Source organism: Zeus faber (assembly GCF_960531495.2).
Source record: "Zeus faber genome assembly, chromosome: 3".
In the NCBI taxonomy this organism is placed as follows: domain Eukaryota; kingdom Metazoa; phylum Chordata; class Actinopteri; order Zeiformes; family Zeidae; genus Zeus; species Zeus faber.
Window position 1 is genome coordinate 12534310 of NC_137190.1, and position 11843 is coordinate 12546152.

The 11843-nt window shown below is 43.1% G+C and overlaps 1 protein-coding gene across 2 annotated transcripts in view; it reads right to left on the bottom strand.

Moving 5' to 3' along the window:
- LOC307228041 (semaphorin-4B-like) overlaps nucleotides 1–11524 on the bottom strand; it is a 47973-nt gene extending 36449 nt beyond the window's left edge. For both annotated transcript variants that reach the window (XM_079997535.1, XM_079997534.1), the window contains exon 1: nucleotides 11319–11524. The gene's annotated coding sequence lies outside the window, so the exon portion shown is untranslated. The remainder of the gene's footprint in view (nucleotides 1–11318) is intronic.
- Nucleotides 11525–11843: the final 319 nt, after the last annotated feature.

An 11843-nucleotide genomic window follows, 5' to 3' on the forward strand; every position in this document is an offset into this window, starting at 1 on the left:
CTAAACTTACATACAGGCTTTAGATGTTCATATCCGTTTTGCCAGCTGCAGTGCCTCCAGTCACAAACCACAGGCTCTTCATTCAACCAGACCGCTTGCAGCACACAATAATATGCCCATCTGCTCATCTACAATAAGGTCTGGTGGTCCTTGTATCTATAGAGGGTGAGTTTGGCAGCATGCTGCTTGAGGGCAGCTTCATTGCCCTTTTGCCCCCCCCCCCCCCCCCCTTTTTAATACCTACATCCTTTGAGACAGCAGACACATTGGGATCTATACTTCCCTGGTTCATGGTAAGTTCACTTGAGGGGCGGTCAGCCTGCTTACACCATTTCAATGCACCAGCTCTATGCCCTGGCTGGTAGATCCCAATAAGTTACTTCCAAAAAGTCACTTCCCAAACATTTAGTCACTGGCATGAAGTGGAACACTGCCTGTGACAATCAGCCGCTGGTCGGGACTCTGCAATGGCAGCTTAATTACTGGGTTGGACGTGGAGCTATATTAGGCTTCAGTCGAAGCAATTAACATTATCACGAGTCCATCAATGTCTAAACTAAAAGAGAACTGCAGGGCATTTGAATTTCATTTAGTTCCTGCACTCAAAGTGGAAATTGAATTTCAGTGTTTTCATCAAATATGTTCTAAGGGAGACTACGGGGTGACTTTGTAAGATTGTGTTACAAAATTGAAAATCGGCGTCCCAACAGCAAACGGGGATAAGAAGAGAGGTCCCATTGTTTTCATAGGGTTAAACAACCATCCTTGTCTAGCGGCATAGTTTAGTGTCAAAGTTTATTTTTCCTTTGTCCGACAGTATAAAAACAAACTGGGGTCCTGGCAATCTACACTGCTTTGCAACAAGATTCATGGAACAATTGGGTGTGGAAGCTGTTAGCGCAGGAAAGTTCAGTTAAAGGTTAATTATTGTATGGCAGGAACCAAAATAATTACGTCGAAAGACTTGATAGTGACTATAATATAAAAATTGTGACATTACGCAAAGGAGAAACAAAAAAAACCCTCACACGCCCACCCTTTCACACATGGGTAACCTCCATTCATGTGTATAATGTCTGTATTTTTCCTCTCCTTCTCATTTTTTAATTTGGGCATTAATTCAGGAAATTACTTAATTGACAAACTAGTGAAGGACGTGACATGAAAACGGCTGAGAACAACTTGGAAAGAAAAGTATCACTTCTGTCATTTTGCAGTATTTACAATCACTCAGACTCTTGTTAAATTTATTTGGACTGAAAACATGTCCCAGACTGATGGCGCTGTTAATGTCGCAAGACCTGTCTGTGCTGGAGGACATTAATTATAACAAACCTATGATAAACAAAACAAACTGTGTTAAAGTAAACACTCCTAATTTAATGTTTCATTTCTGACACTATATTATTAGTTTTATATTATTTCATATTGGTGGACCTATAATTTCAATTAGCTTATTGCATTAGTGCAATGAGCTTTTTGCATGAATACTATCTAATCAAGACCGACAAAGTTAAGAAGGAAGGCTTATTTCACATAGAAAGAGCTTTTTGCTGGCTCCCAAAAATGTATTTTGTAAATTTACGTGTAAGATCCAAGCCGCTCATAAACCAGGCTTTAATAGGCAGACGTCACAATTTATGGTGATATGACTTGGGGATTAAATTGGCACGGCTTTGCCACAAAATTTGATTCGGCGATAAGTAATAGGTATATTTTAAAAGTCCATTCCACACTGCAGTAAAACTCCTATAAGAACTTAAACGAGAGAAAGGATAATGAGACCGAAAGGCCAAGAAGGGACACCTGTTTTTCAGATTTGCTGATGAAATGGGAAATTCATGCATGCCGATGATTCTACACGCCAAGACTATCTCTGACAATTACTTGCAAACCCCGAGGAATTTACTGAAGTCCTTAAGGGGCGGGAATACTTGGATTAATGGCCGCTAATGGTATGGTGCAATCGGAAATAAGTACGCCGTCTGCCATCAAGATCTGTGGTGCTCATTCAATTAGGTTTGTCACTTGTGTAGGGTAAAACAACATTCTGTCCAGTACCGATCTGGCACTACTCAGTGACTACATGTGTTCCAATTGTTTTTTTTTTATTTCACTTATATGGGAGGACTATGTAGCCTTTATCTTCGTCTTAAACAATTTAACCATAACGTCAAAATTCTGTTATCGTGCCGGTGTCATGGATACTGTAAGCTGAAGGGAATCAAGGTATTCCACCTTAAAACTCGTCCCTTGGGAATGGGACAGAGGGAATACCAGAGAATGCATTTGCAGAGCTAAATGCCTGTCAACACACCTGGAGGGATAAAAATATGATGGTGTTTCATGCCCTTTCTTGTGTAATATTAAATAAAGTAGTGCTATTAACAGCAACTGGAGTTGGACGCTTTGGCTTTAGAGAAAAAAAAAATCACGTCTTTTTTGATGCAAATACAGGTTATGGAAGGCCCGTAAACAAAACAGAATGGTGGGCTAGTAAAACATTTCTTTCTCTATTAAATCTATAAGGCTGAGGCATTATATATTTAGTTTTAATAAAAGGGCTATTCCATTTCCTCTCATCCCATCCCGAGGGACCCGAACAGTGGGAACAAAGTGAAGTGTTTCAGCAGAGCCTTGTGCTTACGGCTTAAAGAAGCAGACTCTTGAATGATTCAAAACTACTCGGTTTAAAAATAAAAAACTGTGAACCCTCCTGCAGCAGGCGTGGCGGCAGCTTGTGTTTCCTAAGCCGGCAGAGCTCATGGTAAATTCATCACCACGGTGACTCGGTGTGATCACACAGTGTCAAAGTATGAATCAGCACATCTGAGCGGGGATGAGGGCGCCGAACAACAATGATTCTGTTACGCGGACACCTCGCCCGCCATTGAATGTTAGCTGGCTTCTCCCACTAATGCCACAGTTGAATGATCCTTGTATGACAAAAGCCGCCGTCGTTTCCAGTTACAGGTTACTGAAAAGTTAAAATGCTTTACCGGCGACATCATTTTGTTGCAAATCCTCCGAAGTTGAGATAATGAATGGAAGAGGAAGACTTCCAGTTAGGGATGGACTGATGCTGACCCTGGTAAATGGTATTGGTCTGAGGCAATGCTTAAATTGCATAGTGGTATAAGACAATATCCACAATACAAAATGCTCTTCCACAGACAGGCAGCAGCTTTTTTTGGCGCATAAAAGCCCTTCCTGCCCATTGAGCGTTTGGTAGATATACCCAATAATTATATCAGAAACAATCACCATAGACTCAATAATCGTCATCTGCTCCAATGTCTTAACGGCGTGAATACATACAACAACATAAACCCAGAAATGAGAAATGCCTAAGCCCATAACAGCAAAATCTAACACAAATCTACAGCCACCATAAAACCCATAAAGAATGCTTTCATTCTTGATGTTGGTTAACCTCTTCAAGCTTGTAAACTACGAAAAATAAAACACACATTTGGAAATGTGGGGAAGAGCACGATCCAGCGGTCTCTTCCAATATCACTTCTACTTGCAGGTAGCACTGTTCTCTTTGGCTTCAAATCAAGTCCCTGTGGCAGCACGCAACTTACTTTGTATTTTTCTTTTTTTTCTTTTTTAATTGAACACAAACCCTGAGCCCATAATATGGAACATCTGGCTGCCAACGATTTGGGCTTCTTAAATCAGTATAATCTTTTAAACCTCTCTCTTAAAAACATGTGCCTCGCATAAGGCCTTTCATATACCGCAGCCCCCCCACCATACCCAGATTCAGGTGAGAAGGATAGGTGAAATACACCTTTCAGCTTCTCAAAGGGCCCAGTTACGTCCTAATCACAGGCCACTGGACAGGCGTGGGACATTTGGTTAATTACATGCAAGATTGTCAGCCAAGCACATACTCCACCTTGAAAACTATTCATTATATTGTAATAAATCTAGGTTGTTCATTCGACGTATTTCGTCGTATTTCGTTTACCTGTGCTGTCCCTGTTCGATTACACCGCTCATATCGACATCTACCGAGGAGGCTATTCCATCATACTAATTCATCCTCTGTTTTCATAATTCTGTCCCATTATAATTAGTGTTCCGTCAGTGAATTTAGTTTGCAGACTGTTGCTCTGCATCCCAAATTGCAGCAAAACCTGTAAATAAATACCAGGGAAATGGTTGCTTTCAAATTCTAATTGCTTTCATGCCAGAAAAGATGAAAATGTTTCTCATTGCTATTCAGAAGATGCACATATAAAAAAGGCCCTTACTTTTATAACTTCATCACATCCGTGACTACTTTCCCAAGCAGAACCATCCCATTTTCGAATGCAAAGCATCGACGTTTGCAATTTCCATTACCTTATTCAAAGAAGCCGTATTCTTTGCTATATTAACTGAGATCATGAGCCATAAAAAAAAATAAAATTAAATAAAAAATAAAAAATTCTTACTGTTCACATATTTCCACTGGTAAACATCTTATTTGTGCAATTACAGCTTCTATTTTCACATTCATTGGCATTAATATAGATAAGTGACTTCTGTATGCCACGTACGCGTTTATTTGTTGCACATCTGTCACACGCTGCTCTCTGTGTTCTGCGACACCTGATAATAACCGAGGGATTAAAAAAATAAATAAATAATAAACACAACTGTAAACAAACCTGAAACCTGTGAACAAAAGTACAAGGCGATTAAACCCTTTAAGCAGTCAACCAATGTTCCGTCGTGACAGAGTCATGTTGGAAGGAATATTCAAACCCCTTCCACATTAGTGGACACACCGCTCAGCTTTGCTCCGCAGTCAAGAATAATTATCATTTCAAACGAGAGAGAGTGGAGCGGGACTGGCAGAGGAGATAAGTGCTTAAAGGAGAGTTGGGGTCACCTCGCTCCCTCTGATACCGCGTTGCCCTTGCCTCAAATTATTCAGGCCTGACGGGGGAACAGTGGGGGACCGAGAAACTTGCAAAGCGTCAATAATGAGCCACGCATGTCACTCAGAACAGAGCGAGAGGGAATGGATACTTTCCCCTGAATCCCTCATGATTACAGCGCTGGCGCAGAAACTATGGCGACCAAAGAAGGTACCTTGAAGTGGAAAATGACTCGCTGCACTTGGAAGACGGTGGCTAATAGAATGTAGAGTGTCGTGTTAAGAGTGGAAAAAAAAAAAAAAGGCTCTAGGCTTTTAAAACTGCTCACCAGTTTAGAGAAACGACGCTCATGTACAAACTATAATAGTAATAATAATAATAATAATAATAATTTGAGGCATCATTCTTTGGGAATTTGGATTTGCGCAGGCCCCTTGTGCCTTACATAATTTAATTTATTGTTTTGCTTGCACGAAAGAAAACAATAACCACAATATTGCACAACCCCGGCTTTCAATGTACTCCCCTGGAACACGTGTCACCGTGTTTTTGAGGTATTTGTGGATTGTTGTTCCAATCAAAAGCTGTTGATGTTTGGAAGGCAGGAGAGCAAAAGGACTCAATCAACTTCAAAGTTAACAATGATGTCATTTATGCCCGTGAGTAAACACTGTGGCACGAAAACCAGAATTAAAGATTCATAACCATTTAATTAAGAGAACATATGCCTTTCTGCGGTGGGGTACACCACGCACCGCCATCATGGTTCATCGGCTAATCACACCGCCAAATAAAAGGAATTGGCCACCGGCGTGGTCTTTTCTTCTCATGACTTAAACATTAAGTCGGGTGAACCCGATTAATCCCCCCAGTTAAACCGTTTTGAGGACTCATTTCTTTACACAACGAGACAAGCAGAGAGAGGATTTAGAAACGGGGCTATCAGATGACTGCGCTGGGTTTTAGTCCTCATTTCACCTGATCAGAGCCGCACCGCCGCCACTGCAGCTCGACATGTTGAGGTTTCGGCGCCAAGGTTACTGATGTAAATGTTGTTTTCGTAATGACTCGCCTCGACCATAGAAGCTATAGCATTCACATTTCTTTGCTTCTAAATGGAAACATGGCGTGGCGGGTCGGGGTCGTTTGAAGGCTCGCCGTGTCGGGGCACACGGTAACTTACACAGAGCAAACACATGTCCGCTTCAAAGTAACAGCTGAAGCACTTCTACTTTGTTTACTATCAGGTAGGGGTCTCGGTGCTTTGTCTTAGCGGCCGGCCACGGGGCAATAAAGGAAGTAATATGTCAACAGCGGCGTCCCAATCGGCAACAGTCCCACTGATAGGTGTTGATGCAAGGGCCGAATAGGGTGTGGTCTTTGACGGTTGTCGACTTTTAACAGAAGACACCGTTGTTAAAGGATTCAGGGCGTGGGGGTTGAGTTGGGGAATATTCATAAGGGCAACAGGGTGCAGGCAGGGCTGTTTTTCCTTCACCAAAACAACAAAAATGATAAATGAGATGTGAGATAAATGCATAAAAATAAAAAGTATGCTAAACCCTTTCCCGAAACTAAACCTCGACTAACATTTAAGTCAGGTCGTCCATGCCCAACTGAAGTACTATTAAAATGCATTTAAATTAGGTTTACATTTCTATTTTGGCTTCTCAGCGAAAATAAATATAAATATTCATGAACATTATATTCCCCCTGTTTTACCAAAAAACAATTGAATTGCATCCACGAGGTGAGCAACGTGCTGTATAAAGAGCAGCCGCATTCCTACAGAGTCTAATTTAAACCGTCCTTTAGTCCATTTGTTGCTTGGCCTTGAGTTAGGAATGTCACGTTGTTCTTTTTCCTTGTTCTAAACTGAGCCAATATGAACATGAAATCAGACGTAGAAAAAAAAAAAAAAAAAAAACGGGTTGAAATAAGTAAGAAAAAAAACAGAAAAGGCCTAAACTGAAAATACAATGAAATCTGTAATAGCAAAGAGAGTAACATCAACTTGAAATATTGTAAATGAAATAACCTCGGTTGGGGGCGGTGACATCAAGAATTGTCATCGGGGAAAACTTTGAATATTAGTTATTTTTATCCTTGTTATTATCAACCTTCAACATGCTCTCATGTCTCTGTCGTCTCCCTCTCCTGCAGTTTCTATAAACACAAACAGTGAAGTTGACCGCCCTCGCTCCTGCAGTCTCCTTTCTCAACAAGACAGAACCAGTCTTTTTTATACGTATGAAAACTTTCACCCCGGCTCAGTCTTCCGCCACTTGTAATAATACATCCAGGGGTTCAGCGTTTGTTTTTTCCAATACAATAATACACTTTTCTCTGAAGTTATTTCTTTTACTTTACCAAAAACGTCAGGATCGTCTTAGGGCACAAAATGCAATATAGTCATCAAAATAACTTTCAAATAAAAATCAGATATGGTTATCACTCGACTCAGGAGGAAAAACACAGCAGCTATAAGAGCTCTGTTTTCCATTTGGGCAGAGTCCCCCGACCGCAGTTTTCACAGAATATCTTTGTCTCAACATTTCTTTTTTTTCCTCAAAAGGAAAGGGAAATGGAGAGGACATTCAATCCTCATAGGAGATTTTTATTACTGGAGTGGTCACGTATTACATAATACATTTTCATCCGGGGGTGTGCATCCCGTTTGAGACGTTCTCCGGGTCAGCGCGGAGGACTCGCCCGTCAAACTCAGGAAGAAACACAAACAGTAAGCGCTGGGGTCGGAGAAAGTTGGAAGACAGCATGAAGAGAGTGATTGTCAGACTCATAAATATAGCCTGGCTGGGACATCACCTGTACACAAAGCCCCCGCCCCCAGGGGTCCTGCACCTAAGCCCCAGCTGGGCATGGCCGGCCTTTATCCACAACCACACGGAGTCACTCCCGACTATGAATGCCGTTCCCAATGGTTCAGTGTGCGGACAAAGCCGCGAGTTGACACAAGGAAGACTAGTGCAAAAAAAGGTTACTTTAAAAAAGCCACAAGCTAGTCCCGATCTTAAAGGAACTACACTATGGACAAGCTACCCTTTTGGTGAAAGTAGAAAGCTCCATACAATTTACTAAGGAAAGTAGTTTACTACAGGGAAGCTACTTTCAAATCCACCCTGACATGATGGAATTTCTAGCTACTTCATGGCATAAAAATGAAATCAACATGCTTTGTACAGGTAATCATGCAACAATCATTGTTTACACGCTTTGCATTTGTTTTTAATTTCTAAGCCACTCTCAGTTCACCCAAATTCAGACAAAGGTTCCACTTTAACTATGAACTGCCATCACTAAGTAGTAATGACTGAAAACAAACTGTTGAATTTGTTACACAAAATGATGTCCATGTGCTTGGTACACAGTACACGGCAACAGTTTTGTATTATAAAACTGAACTTCAACAGCCATTTTTCATGATGAGATCATGTGTAATGTTGTTACATTATCCATCCAGAGCATGACGCACGCTGCTGCATGGACCAGTCCGAGGAGCTGTCAGCATTAGCACCTCTTACTCTTTAATTGCTGTTATTTTATTATCTACTCTATAGATCTTTTTTTTTTGGAAGCAATTAGATGTATCATACCAACCAAAGTTTTTTTTATATCATATCCAATTATTTTTATCATGGTAACCAACAAAGGAACATCCTAACTCGAATCACTATGCAGAAACCTTTTGAAATGATTGACATCGGAAAAAGTGATAAATCAAACCATTCCAAAAAAAAAAAAAAAAAAAAAAAAAAAAAAAAAAAAAAAACAACCTTCTGTCACGGGTGACATGGAGGGCAAAGGGGAAGGTAGCCTGTCGGAGCTAAAACCAGAGTGAACCCCGGGCTGGCGTTCACTGAGGGGACAGAGCTATGTGAATCCAACTGAGCAGGGTCGAGGCCTATATGTGGATTTTGCATTCAAAGCATCTGCTTAATGCTTAAGACACTTCGGCTGAACGAAGAACTCTGAATAATCTTTTATCTGTAGGAGGTCTGAAGATTTGCAATCCTGTTGCACACAGCAGTTATCTAATCAAAGCACTCCAAACATATAAATCCTTTGGACTATTAACCACTGCCGTGCACTGACATTTGCATTTGCACACAACAAGCTGAGGCGCCGCTACAAAACCAGCGAGCAAAATCTCTGTTCTTTTGTTGTATTGTTTTCCACACCGTGGCCAACCAAAATGATCAATTTGGTATGCATACAAATAATAGAAAGAAGAAATGTCTCAGCGGAAGCCACTGTGATCAGAAGTTGTTCAAAAGTTGAGAAATGTCATAAAAACAGCTTTGAGATCTACACTGGTGCTGTATATCAGTTTATTTTAGTGCTAAATAACCTGCCCATCTCTTCGTTTCCAAATGGTTAATGTTTTGCGTTACCAATCTGATCGCTCATCTAATTTAATTGAATAAAGAAAGATTTGGGGATAAGTAGAAGACAGCAAAGATGTCGCAGAGCAGCATTTCCTGCCGCTCCGTGTCCGCTCGCCGCCGGGAATCCCGCGTTTTCCCAACGGCACGACCTATAAGGCCGCCCGGAGCCGTGTCCGTTTTCCCAACATTGTTTGGACAACCGCAGAAGGTCTCCGTGGCTCTGGGGGCCCCGGTTCACAAAGTTCCCAAAGGTTTGCGCCCAGTAAGCCCCCGCGACGGGCTATCGCTATCCTTGTGGGGTTAGGAGGCGTCCCTCCCCCATTCCCACTTCCCCTGAACCCTTCCAGCTCTTACCACAAGCTCTACACATGTTGACCATCCCTCTGAAGTTGTTTGAGCGGGTGGGGTTGGGAGGGGGGAGACTGTGCGTTTGTTTTGGGTGTTTGTCTATGTGTGTGTTTTAATAGCCTGTGTGTCTTTCCGTGTAAGTATGAGTGTCTGTGAAAAAGCAATTAGGGTGTTTCTACCAAAAACCAAAACAGAACAAAAAAAAAAGGGAGAGAAAAAACACACAACAAAAGAGCGATGTAGATAGTGAAGGCCAAATGTCACACAGCATCACAGCCTGGTGTTGTTTGACACAAAGAACCACCAGTTGCCAGTCCACCACTTATTAACACTCATAAGATATAAAGACTACAGCCCGCACATAATTGGACTCCAGCTTTTAAAACTCTGTGGCGAGGCTCTTTATTCGACCTCTCCGTCTGTTGCTTTAGAATCTCTCTTTTTTCTTCTTCTTTTTTATTTCTTTTCTTAAGCCTCTGGGTTCAAAAAAAGTGGGGGTACTGGCACCGGCACAATGGGTTTCGCACAAACACATTTTCTGCAGATGTAACTCAAGCGTATTTTCCGTAAACGGGCGGGGATGGTGTTTCGACACATGGAATTCGGCCGAACGGAAAGAGGCGAGGAGGCGTCATGCGCGCGGTGAAAAGAGGGACAGCACGGGGCTCCGCACGCTGTTCACAAGCCGCTGTGCATATTAAAACCGGACACCGGTGCCAACATTTTCCTCCTGGGCAGGTGTAAGACGGGACGCGGGGCTTCTCTCGCGTTGACTCCCCCGCGCGTGGACCGAGCGTGGCTTTTTACTGCGACCAGAACAAACAGGCGACATGGAAAAAACAGGAGGGACCGTTCATCGTCCCACCGCCCGGGCCCTTCAAACCGCTGACCGTGGCTCTGCAGTGCAATGTATCGATTGATAATATCACCGAAGTCATGGTACCAGACCGCATATCTTCTGGGATTATGACTCCGTCACAACATCATCGTCGTAATGTGACAAAGCTAAAAGGTTGCTTTTGAAGCCGCGCTGCAGTTACGGAGTTATAAATAAAATCATGCAATTTTCTGAACTTCGTGGACGGTCCTAATCAACACCCCTACACACTCATAATATCCACATTAACCAATAATTGCTTATCAATAAATATCAAATATTTGTTGAAAGCGCAGGTAGCCATCCCCAAAACATCGTCAAATTATCGATACAGGGGATAAAAAAAGAATTGTGATTTTCTTTTATTTTTTTTTAATGTAGTCAATATCGCCCAGCCCTACCCACACACAACAAACCAAGCAATCATTTATTATTCTCGTACTCTCCGACGCAAAAAACGAAATGTGCTACGATTACCCGAAAGCCCAGGCGATACCTCGTCCGCTATCGCCACTTCGGGCTCTGTCACGATACATCGGTCAGCCCCCGCGCCAAACCTCTTCGGCACCCGTAAAAACAAACCGCGTCGTCAGCAGAAACGCCACGGAAACAACCGCGGAGCAGCTCACCCGGCGGCGGCGGGTGAGTAACCCCGCCCACACGGGCACTACGTGGATACGCAGATTAAAAATGTACAAATAAATAAATAAATAATCAAAAAAAAGTAGAAATTGTAGAAAGTTCGATGAGAAATCGGGGGGAAAGCCCGAGACAACGTAAACAACGTCAACGCCGGATCTTTTCCTTTCTTACCGACTTAAGACGGTCTCCACGACTCCCGACTCTCCGCGCCCGACGACGCTTTCTTGGGAATTGGCCAAACACCTGGACAACAAAGGCGGGTTTATCGCGCACATTTGTCGCTGCCGCTGCTACTACTACTACTACTACTACTACAACTATTACGTCTGCTACTGCTACCCGCTACTACGCCCTCCATCCCTCGGCGTCCGCCTCTCTCCTCCGACCGCCGCCGTGCACTGACTGGGCCGGGGAGGTGAAAGCCGCTTCCACCCGCGGGTTCCAAACTTTAGGCCCCGCCCCCAACGCGCACCGCACGCGCTCCCCCGTTTGGTGGTCGGGCGTGGGGGAGAAGGCGCGCGTGCGGCGTTTCGCCACGACGACAGCGGGTTTTGTCGCGACTCCGTGACTGATTATCGTCCCCTTCGCACGCCTTCCTCCCCTCTTTGTTTCTGTCGCGTGTGTGTGTGTGTGCACGCACGCACGCGCGCCGCGTGGGAGGAGATTATTAAATCAGCAGCGACGCGAATAGAAATA